General features: G+C 35.0%; 1 pseudogene; it reads left to right on the top strand.

Moving 5' to 3' along the window:
• The first annotated feature begins 2,297 nt into the window (after positions 1-2,297).
• LOC147063841 (uncharacterized) overlaps positions 2,298-11,307 on the top strand; it is a 231,559-nt pseudogene continuing 222,549 nt past the window's right edge.

Here is an 11,307-nt window from a genome sequence, read left to right as displayed (position 1 = left end):
AAAGTATACCTACTCATCATGACCTATGGCAAATAAATGAATGAATGTAGTAGTTATATCACAAGATTTATTGTACTATAGTCGCAATTCAACAATAATGTAAATTACAAAACAAATGTAAACATCGTAAAAATAGGGGTTTACGACACGTCATAAGCTTTTTTTAACAAAAGTCAATTGTTGAGATGAATACCATCTGTTGTCACTTAAATGGTTATTGGAGTGAATTCCTAATGTAATGTAATGTGGTTTTAGCAGATTTACATGAATTACCTACTACTTTATTATACCTTCATTATTTTTATAAATAACCACTCAATATCATTTTTTAAATGATCAAATTGTGTAGGTATGTGGCCAGCGTTACGTTACATGCGACAAAATATTTTTCAATAGTTTCGGTTAACACGTTTCGCCTGATGACATTTTTGACCAACTTTTAGGACATGGGATGGCAAACTGCGGCCCGCGGGCAGCATGTGGCCCGCCATCATTAATTGTACTTCTGATTACGAATAACTTTTTTTATATTTTTTTAAAAAATATTGACAATAGATGAAAAATTTGTTATTTCGTAAATGTATTATCTCAGTACGTCTTCCTTGCGTCTCGTCTCACATTATGTAACCACTATTTTCTACGTTGAACATCGATTTCAATAGATATTGATAGTGTACCGACAAAGCTATAACTTGAGATTATTGATCTGCAGTGTGACACTGATTTAAGAGAATTGCATCGTCGTGAAGAAATCTCCAAATTTTACAATGCCCTTAATTCAGACAAATTCGACCAACTTAAAGATTATGCAAGAAAAATGTTCGTTATTTTTGGATCAATTTATATATGTGAACAAATATTTTCGATCATGAATCTCAATAAAAATTCTATACGATCAAATATCGCCGATGCCCATTTAAAAGCAGTTTTAAGAATATCAACTACAAAATTAACACCTTAATTTAAAAAAATAAACAACAGTTTCATTCTTCTCATTATTTTTTTTTTGAAATGTTTAGTTTTCGTGATAATAAATAGTGTATATCTAAAAATGGTATTTTACTTGCGGCCCGCCGGTCATTTTGAATTCTTGAATTTGGCCCTCCATGCAAAAAGTTTGCCCTCCCCTGTTTTAGGAGAACATTTTTTTATTAAAAAATCAAGTTAAACCCACAGTTAAAATTAAAACACAAAACTTACTAGAATGTAGCAAAAAAAACACCAAACTAATAATATAAACAATTTTGTTTAGAAACGTATTTATATCTCAAATAATACAAAATATTTTAAAAGGCAACTAATAGGAATATTATAGCGGATTGCACGAGTCAAATTATCAAACTTTTTTGTATTAATTTAACCATCAAAAACACAATTCATTCACCCGAATATAAATGGCGAAGTAATAATTTTTGTCACTCCGAATAAAATAATATAATAAATTAGTAGGTGTAATGCGTAAGTCAAAGGCAAGATTGTATTGAGATTTGAAATGTTTCATCCTTTAGAAATTATTAAACAATGTATACTTTATTTTTGAAGAGTTTTCAAATAGTGTCAACAAGGCACATTTTTTTGGGTAATAAAGTAATTTACGCTTGCAGCTGGTTGTTTCTTGTTATTTAGACAATGCATTTAGGCATGGACATATCGACACAAAATAAGAAGGTTGAAAGAAATTTAGGGATGTCATAATTTTTATTTTTAACCCTTGCACGCCCGGCATAACATAACTTCGTTAATTTTTAATTTTGAGAAAAACTTTAAAAGATACATTCATATATTATAATTATCTCAATCTAACGAACCGCAACGCAATTTTAAATGAATTCACGAGCCGGAACGGTATATTTTGGAATTCCACGAACCACAACGGCGCTCCGGTGCGTTCCTGTCCATTCCGAGCGCTGTGTACGACCACGTTTAAATTCATTTAACCAGTTATAAATAGTTGCAAGTGAAGGAGCAGATATGCCGTGAACTAAATCCAACTCATTTTTTATTTCCTTTGCTGTTAACCCTTTTATATTAAAATGTTTAATAACAGCTCTAAACTCAATTTTCTCCATTTTCCATTTTTCCATTTTCCACAAGCAATTTTTTTTTTTAAATGTACGAGAAACACACAACAACCCGACCAATCTGATTGAAACTTCGCAGCATACTGAATCGGTAGTGCCGCTGCATGAAAACAAACCGCTCACAGTACTAGTCGCGCCACCTGTCGGCTTTTCTAAGGACTTATTGACCCACCCTCGTAGGTATCTATTGATAATTTTGCTATTAAAAAATTTGCAATGTCTCAATCCGGTCACCGATACACATTCAATCCTCAGCACCTTAATTATTATTGTAGGTACGTATTTGAGTGATGGCATTTCCATTTTGACAAGATGACTACAATTAATTTTTCACCCTGTCAAGTCCCATTCTATAATAAAATACCTAAACAGTTCGTTTCCTCCATTAGATATTTAAAATGCATTATTATTAATTGCAGAGATCAATAAAAATACAAAAGTGCTGATAATTTGCTGAACGGCGCTGTCAGCATTAGAGAGACGACTCTCGGAGAGAATCACCCGTTCGTAGTCGCCGCCACTCCTCGACAACTTTGCTGCAGTTTATAACAGACAAGGTAAAGCTGTTTCCTAATTATATATTATTTTTATAATCAGAAAAGAAAAGAGTGGTTATATTTTAACAAAAAAATTGTAAACGGAAAAAGAGAGTATATATTAATTATGATTTTAAACAGGAACAACGATTATTAATAAAGATAGGATGCCATGTTACATAGGATTTCGGAGCAAGTAGGTTCTTGGGTTATAGCTCGCTTTACAGGCTTGAGGCTTGTAACCTTTCAAACTCGCTTCAACAATGACTGTAATAAAAAATGACAGCTGATGTAGTTTTAGATGATGATGGATGATAACGTGAACTCAAAGAACAAGAAATAGGAAATGGGTATGGAATCGGCTAGCCAGAAGGAAGTATGAGATTATCAGAGCGTGAATCCTTTGTTTAAATACAGCACTCCGCCTTCAATCAGGTGCACTCTGAGGCGGTTAAGTGATTGTTATGTTATAGAAAAGAGTTAATAAGTTATTTTCACTGGTGACGATAAGTTACAACATCAAGGGAAGTAACATGTAAGAATTCAAGCAACGAGAATATATATGACAATAGAAAACCTTAGCACCAACTCAACCTCGGGGATTGAGTAAAATTAATAAGATTATTATAAAGATATTCGCTCGCCAAAAAAGGCAAATCCCCTTTACTCCGCGATATTATTCAACCTAATCTATAGGTATAACTTATTAATGCAGACACTCACTGGCCGGCCAAATTTATGGTTAGTTATGTTTACTTGGAAGTATTTAATTAACTATTTCTTTTATTCAACGAATAATTCACGAGATTTTAAGAATGTACCATAAGTATTTATAATGTATGTTGAATCTTGTATTCTAATATTATAAAATACATTCAAATTTTACAATTATAATTATTTATTGTTTTCATTAGATGTACATACCTACGCTTTTAACAGATAAATGCACTAAAAAAAGATTTCGGTTATAACCAGTTAGCCGGTTTATTAATCCTAAATTAACCGTTAACCGGTTAATATTTTTACACCGGTTAATTGGAAGCCCTAACCCAGCCGGTATGGAGAGCGCTTATTAGCAGGTACTAAACAGGCCAAGAGTTAAAATGTGTTGCAATTAAGCGTGGCAGTCGTAGCATAGTGGTAATGCACAGGGTGCGATACCCAAGAGACGCAGGTTTGATCCTGCCGGGTGTCTTACTTTTTTAAAAAAGATTTTTCCTATTGGCTATTTATTTTCTTATGAGTGTTTTCAAAATTATGTATGTTATACTATCAAAAGTAGGCTTAGGATTTTTAGTTGCCAATTAATGAATAATAGGTACTTTAAATATATAGATATAATCAAAAAATATGTAAATTTCATAATTATGTGCTAAAAAACAAAAATAGGTGCTAAAAATTTAAGTATTATAATAAATCATAATATATATTTCAACAGTTTAATCTATTATTTATTCACAAACAGAAAACGCTTTATTACAATAAATAATAAAATAATTCTTCAAATTTTCGAAAGTGAATCTAATAACCTAAACCTAACAACCGAACCTTACAATTACAATAAGTTAGTTGTAATTGTTACAATAAGTGCTGTGTTTTAACAGCACCTCTCTTGGCTATGCTAAATTTCAGAGCGAAATAGTCAGTTTTGACTGTTTAGACGGCTAACTTAGTGTAATTGTTACAATAGATGCTAACACCTCGATACTATCCTATCCTAGATAGCTGCCGTAGCGGGCCGACTGCAGTCATTTGTACAGAATAGATGCCCAGGAACATTTCTTATTTTAGCAGCAGTATTATTATTTAACACATTGACTGATGTGTTATAGATAGATATTTTTGATATTTTGTTGTGGGGCCATTCAAAAAAATATTTAAATACCAACCTAAGAAGTATTTGACTATTTTCTAAATACATAATAATACACTATGGAGTAATTATCAAATTACACCGTTACATGATATATTAGGTACGTATATCAAACATCTCCAACGTGAAGTTAATGAAGAATTTTTACTAATAGCGACTGCAATGTCTTAAATGTCCAAATCGGATTTTAATGGATTTTTTTTAATAGTCATCGAATTTTTTTTTGAACTTATTTATGAATAACAAAACGAATCTAGCCCATATCCTTCACTGTTTTCTTTTTTTGCCAAGTTTACGAATTTCAATTTTGGTATGGAAAATCACCATCAAATTTACTACAGTGGAGATCATTAAAATGATATTCAAGATACCCACTCTATTTGGCAATGACACTGGGGCGTTACAAATTAAATTACATTAAATTTGTGTTTCACCATTACACCGAAATACTCAATATCCCATACACTATATTCTATACGGCGCTATTTTTGTCACTAAATGGGCATTTGAAGATATTTTGTATTACGGGCTATGATACACACAGATGCGCACATACACAATTTCGTAACTTATTAATAAAATAACAAGAGGCATAACAAAATTGTTACACAGAGATCTCCTTCAAATTATTATCCTACTGTACTCTCCTAAAAAGCTTACTCGACTGTAAGAGGAAACACGCCTCACTTTAGGCTGCGGAGAATCGTATCTTCTCTCTTTCTCACTCCTGCGCCAGTACTCCTAACCTAAGTACACGCTGCATGCAACACACTTCGAAACACACGCATACAGTCCATACTATGTGTACCTATTAATACCAGGAAGAAGAAAAATGATGGAACTCACATGTATGTCGGTGGTTGAATCTTCTTCAGTATTATTTTGATTGGGAGATGTGTGTGGACATCAGGATAAATTATAACACAGTAACTTTCGATTTGACAGATTCTCCGCGGAGACGTTTAATTACATTAAATTATACAAGTTTGGAACACAAGAGCTCAGCATGAGTGAGGTAAAGTAACGTTAATTGACGAAGTTACACAATTCATGTCGATGGCTAGCGCGCATACGGTATTCATCTGGATCACATTTCACTTTGCATTTTTTTTACACATGGACGTGTTCACACAATGGAGAGGTCGGCGTCGGAGCACTTTATCGGGGACGTGATAATTATGGGAATTAATATTACCACATTATAGGTAAAGGGTATACTGATCACAATTTAGAGAACATATTATCCGGCTTATATCAACAACCACGCCGCTGCCCGCAGAAGCGACGCGTCCGTTTTGGGGACGATTTCCCTACCTCCAATGTATTTAGGGGTCGGTTGACAACTGGCTAGACATGCGTCGTTCTCGAACGAACGTATCTTTTAAAACTAATCTTTAGCCAGCGAACAAATCGGTCCCGTGTCACCTGGCGCTTATGTCGTTCGAGGCGAACGAGATTCACGAGAGTGCTCGCCAGCTCGCGCAGTATAGGAATAAACGTGGATACGAAGGACACGCTGCCAGGCGAACTGAATATGTCATTCCGTTGAACTAGAGCGCGCGCGCAGTATAGGAAGAAACGTGGGTGCGAAGGACACGCTGCCAGACGAACTGAATTTGTCGTTCCGTTGAACTAGAGTGCGCGCGCAGTATAGGAAGAAACGTGGGTGCGAAGGACACGCTGCCAGACGAACTGAATTTGTCGTTCCGTTGAACTAGAGTGCGAGCGCAGTATAGGAAGAAACGTGGGTGCGAAGGACACGCTGCCAGACGAACTGAATATTTCGTTCCGTTGAACTAGAGTGCGCGCGCAGTATAGGAAGAAACGTGGGTGCAAAGCGTCGCTATAGGATTTGTTTCCCGAATATCCATTTTGTCGAAATCGACATTTTAATGCAGTTCAATTTCTTTTATCGAACTCTACCGAAATCATTTATAAAAACAATATATTTTTATCTAGGAACAGAGATATTTTTTTGAAAAACCCGAATACGCCATGTTAAGTTACAATTACTCCGTGTTGTTCTCCCGAATGTCCAACTATTCGTACCTGAATATCCAAGTTAATTTCGGTCGAAATAAATCTCTGGCTGAGTTTTTATTTCCCGAATATGACTTTTAGCCAATCAAACCGCGCTGACGCCGTGCATCTCGCTCCCACATTCACGCTGTCTAGCTCTAAAACAATCACGCCCACTTTCATATTTTTTCGGCCGTCCGGAGTGCTCTTTCAAATTTCGTCTTATTGATATTGTTTTTAAAGTTACTATTGTTTTATAAGTGAATTCATCAAATTTGAAGAGATCATTCATAGCTGATACATCACCAGTTTGCCCTGAACTTACAGTAAAGTTATGGAAGTGAGTATTTTAACCTAAATAACTGCATTTTGTTTTGAGAAATGACACAAAATTCCAACGGTTACATGAATTCTACAGTATGACCCGGCAACTACTATGACGTAAAAAATAATTATTATTTCAAATTATTTTTAATCAAACATTGTTTGTCTTTATTTTACTTTTGATCTAGGTATTTCTATGAAAATAAAGGCGATGCTATTATTTATTTTTGAATGCGCTGATAGTTAATTTAATTTAATATGTATGTTAGTAATTATTTATTTGGTGAATATTATATACTTAGGATATTGGTATCTACCTAATATTAGCAGCCAATGGTAATTAATTGTTTGTAATAAGTTTAATTGTTAATTATAGAAATATATAGATATAATAATATACAGATATATTATATACATAGTTTTTTTTTTTTTTTTTTGAAAAAGTATTAATATAAAATTGTTAGCAAGTACGACTAAGTACCATCATAAAATATTGGAGAAATCCGTGACGTCGGTTAGTAATTGAAGTAGTAGATACCTATTTTTATTTAATAAACAAAAACCGATCGCCGATAGTCGCTTGATTTTGAAGAATACTGATGAGCAGGTATTAAAAGGCCAATAGTTAAAGTTTGTCGTCATAAGTATGTCACCTCGTAGCATAGTGGATAATTCGTGGACAGGGTCGTAAACCCAGGAGATGCAGGGACGACTCCTGCCGGGTGTCTTACTTTTTTCAAAAAGATTTTTTCTATTGGTTATAATATATTTTCTCAGAAGTGATTTTCAAAATTATGTATGTTCAATAATTAGAATGGTACATTCTTAAATCTTGTGAATTATTCGTTGAATAATAAAAAAAGATAATTAAAAACTATTTTATTACTTATTACGAAAAAAACCGAAAAAAGCGAATGCCGCATGATATTATTACCTATGAACTTGGGTTATTACGATCATTAGGTATTTAAATAGTAAAAGTAATCATTAACAATTATCGAGTAAATAAATATAACATTTGAGGTGCGTACTTTTTGACCACTCAGTAATCCGTGGGCCGTGCAGCAATACGCTACGGTCTTAAGTCCCGAACGTCCTTGTTTTGTCCCGAATATCCATTATTCTGAGAGAGCGCTAAAAATTTCCCGAATATCCACAACGAGTACTTGTAAATAAAACGCATTTTCTGTGCATTTACTGATTTATACCAGTATATTATTATTGGAATCTATTCTTAGATAATGTTGCAATCATACAGTGTAGAAAGAATGATTGATACATCTACTGATATTTCAATATACGACAATGAAATTTGTTTTTCGTCTCCTGAAAAATTGACATTTGGTCTATTCGGGAAACAAATCCTAAAGCGACGAAAGGATACGCTGCCCGGCGAACGGAATATCTCGTTCGAGGCGAACGAGATACGCGAGAGTGCGCGCGCAGTATAGGAAGAAATAGTAACTATACATTTTATTACGGCAACAAAAGACACAATTGACCTAATTAATCCGAACAAATCACTATCCGTAATTGAGCTATTCGGTCGGAGTCCTTATTAAGTGACTCATTTCCCATATCTACAACTGGCTATCTTTTTCCAAAAAGCCTGTTGGTTGGTAATGAGACGTGGGACGACCGCCACGGCTGTGGGGTGAGGGGAAGTTATTCGGCTGACTAACGGGACTTCTGTCCGTCCACCTTGCTCAAGGTCGGATGCAGGTATCTGCAAAGGGACTTCGCGTAAAAAAATGCGTTCGCAACAACAATGCTTGAAGCGTTCCGTTTGTACTGCAGGGCTGTGCAACCTTTTAGTTGGGAGGCGTTTCGATATTAATGTTAAATTGTTGATCTAGAATTTGAAACTGTCGCGCCGGAGTCTTTTCTTTTTTTGTCTGGTGACACTATCTATTATTCTACAGCTCGTGAGCCACATTCCAAGCTAATACAGTATTATGTACGTCATGATCGCCGTGCGAGTGTGGGACAAAGGTATCCTTCAAACAATTGGAATACTGTGCATACGTATATTTTAAATTATGTATCCTGCCCATTTCCGTTTAAGGTTTTCAGCTACGAGGGTGGGTCAATAAGTCCTTAGAAAAGCCGACAGGTGGCGCGACTAGTACTGTAAGCGGTTTGTTTTCATGCAGCGGCACTACCGATTCAGTATGCTGCGAAGTTTCAATCAGATTGGTCGGGTTGTTGTGTGTTTCTCGTACATTTAAAAAAAAAATTTGCTTGTTTACAAAAATGGAGAAAATTGAGTTTAGAGCTGTTATTAAACATTTTAATATAAAAGGGTTAACAGCAAAGGAAATAAAAAATGAGTTGGATTTAGTTCACGGCACATCTGCTCCTTCACTTGCAACTATATATAACTGGTTAAATGAATTTAAACGTGGTCGTACATCAACAAAGGATGAACCACGCTCAGGACGTCCTGTAGAGGTGACTACAACAGAAATGATCAATAAAATCCACGATATGGTGTTAAGTGACCGAAGATTAAAGTTGAGTGAGATAATTGAGGTTACAGGGATCTCAAAAGGTAGCGTCATTTCTATTTTACATGACAAATTGGGCATGAAAAATATTTCTGCAAGATGGGTGCCGCGTTTGCTCACAGTCGACAATAAACGCAATAAGGTGGTGGCCTCTAAAGCCCTGTTGTCGCTCATGCAACGCAATCCGGATGAATTTTTTCGTCGCTTTGTGACTGTAGATGAAACATGGATACACCACTATACTCCCGAGATGAAAGAACAGTCAAAGCAGTGGATTGCGAAAGGCGAACCATGTCCAAAGAAGGCGAAAACCGTAAAATCAGCTGGTAAGGTTATGGCTACTGTATTTTGGGATGCACGTGGAATTATTTTCGTTGACTATTTGGAAAAAGGAAAAACAATAACAGGGGATTATTATGCATCTTTATTGGACCAGCTAAAAAACGAAATTGAAGAAAAATGGCCTCATTTAAACAGGAAAAAAATCCTCTTTTATCAGGACAATGCCCGTGTTCACACATGTTTACGATCAATGGCTAAAATTGAAGAATTGAAGTTCGAATTGGTCGACCACCCACCGTATTCGCCAGATTTAGCCCCCAGTGACTTTTTCCTTTTCCCAAACTTAAAAAAATGGCTAAGTGGACAACGTTTTTTTTCAAATGAAGAAGTCATCGATCGGACAAATGCTTATTTTGAGGACCTTCCGAAAACTTATTTTTCTGACGGTTTAAAAAAAATTGAGAAACGTCTAACCAAGTGTATTGAGCTCCAAGGAAATTATGTTGAGAAATAAAAAAAAAATACAAAAATAAAAACTGTTTTAATGCTTTTTTCTAAGGAATTATTGACCCACCCTCGTATCTTTATTACATCGCGCACCCTCGTATGTTCCCTCATCCAATTGTTTTGTATTTTATCATTACGCATTATGTCCAGCATACACCTTTTCATATCACGCTGTGCTTAGTAAAACCCTAATTGTCTCTCGATGTAATAGTTATAATTTTTTTACAGGGAAATATAAAGAAGCGGAACCGTTATTTAAGAGAGCTCTGTCAATTCGCGAAACAGTCTTCGGAAAGGAACATACCGTTACAGCAAAATAGCTTAACAATCTCACAATGGGCCAAAAACAGGTATCTACAACTTTACTATTACGTATCTATAATAATATGTACCTATATAGCAGGGATATCAACTAATTTTTAGATAAGATATACTTCGGAGAAGAAAAGTCCTCCGCGATCTACTTTATCTGAAATTAAGGACATCTTCTAATATATAAAAATTAATATTTGATGGTTTGTTTGTCTGTTTGTTTGTTCGTATTTTATGCGCTGTCATACCGTTCATCCGATTGCGATAAAACTTTGTCAACTTATTTCTTGCACTTTTGCGAAGAGTATAGGTTATACATACATACATAAAAATGAATGTCTGTCTGTCTGTATGTCTGTCTGTCTGTCTGTCCCGTATGCGTTCCTATACCATTCATCCGATTGCGATGAAATTTTGGTAAGTGGTTGTATGCACACCCTTGAAGGTTTCTGAATAAGAAAAATCATCATCTACTTCTTCTTCTTCATTCTATTTTCTTTTATTCGTATGGTTCCTATACCATTCATCCGATTGCGATGAAACTTTCGTCAGTTATTGTACGCACACCCGCAAAAGTTTCTAAATTTAAAAAAAACCATCTTCTTCTTCATTATATCTTCTTTTATTTGTATGGTTCCTATACCATTCATCCGATTGCGATAAAACCTTCGTCAGTTGTTGTGGTAACACCCGTAAAGGTTTCTAAATTAGTACAACCATCTTCTTCTTCTTCTTCTTCTTCATTCTATCTTCTTTTATACGTATGGTCCCTATATCATTCATCCGATTGCGATGAAACCTTCGTCAGTTGTTGTGGTAACACCCGTAAAGGTTTCTGAATTAGTACAACCATCTTCTTCTTCTTC

Source organism: Rhyacophila brunnea, unplaced genomic scaffold (assembly GCF_057557595.1).
Source record: "Rhyacophila brunnea isolate RB1 unplaced genomic scaffold, BYU_Rbru_1.0 scaffold_8, whole genome shotgun sequence".
NCBI classification, from domain to species: Eukaryota; Metazoa; Arthropoda; class Insecta; order Trichoptera; family Rhyacophilidae; genus Rhyacophila; species Rhyacophila brunnea.
This window is presented reverse-complemented; position numbering and strand designations above follow the sequence as displayed.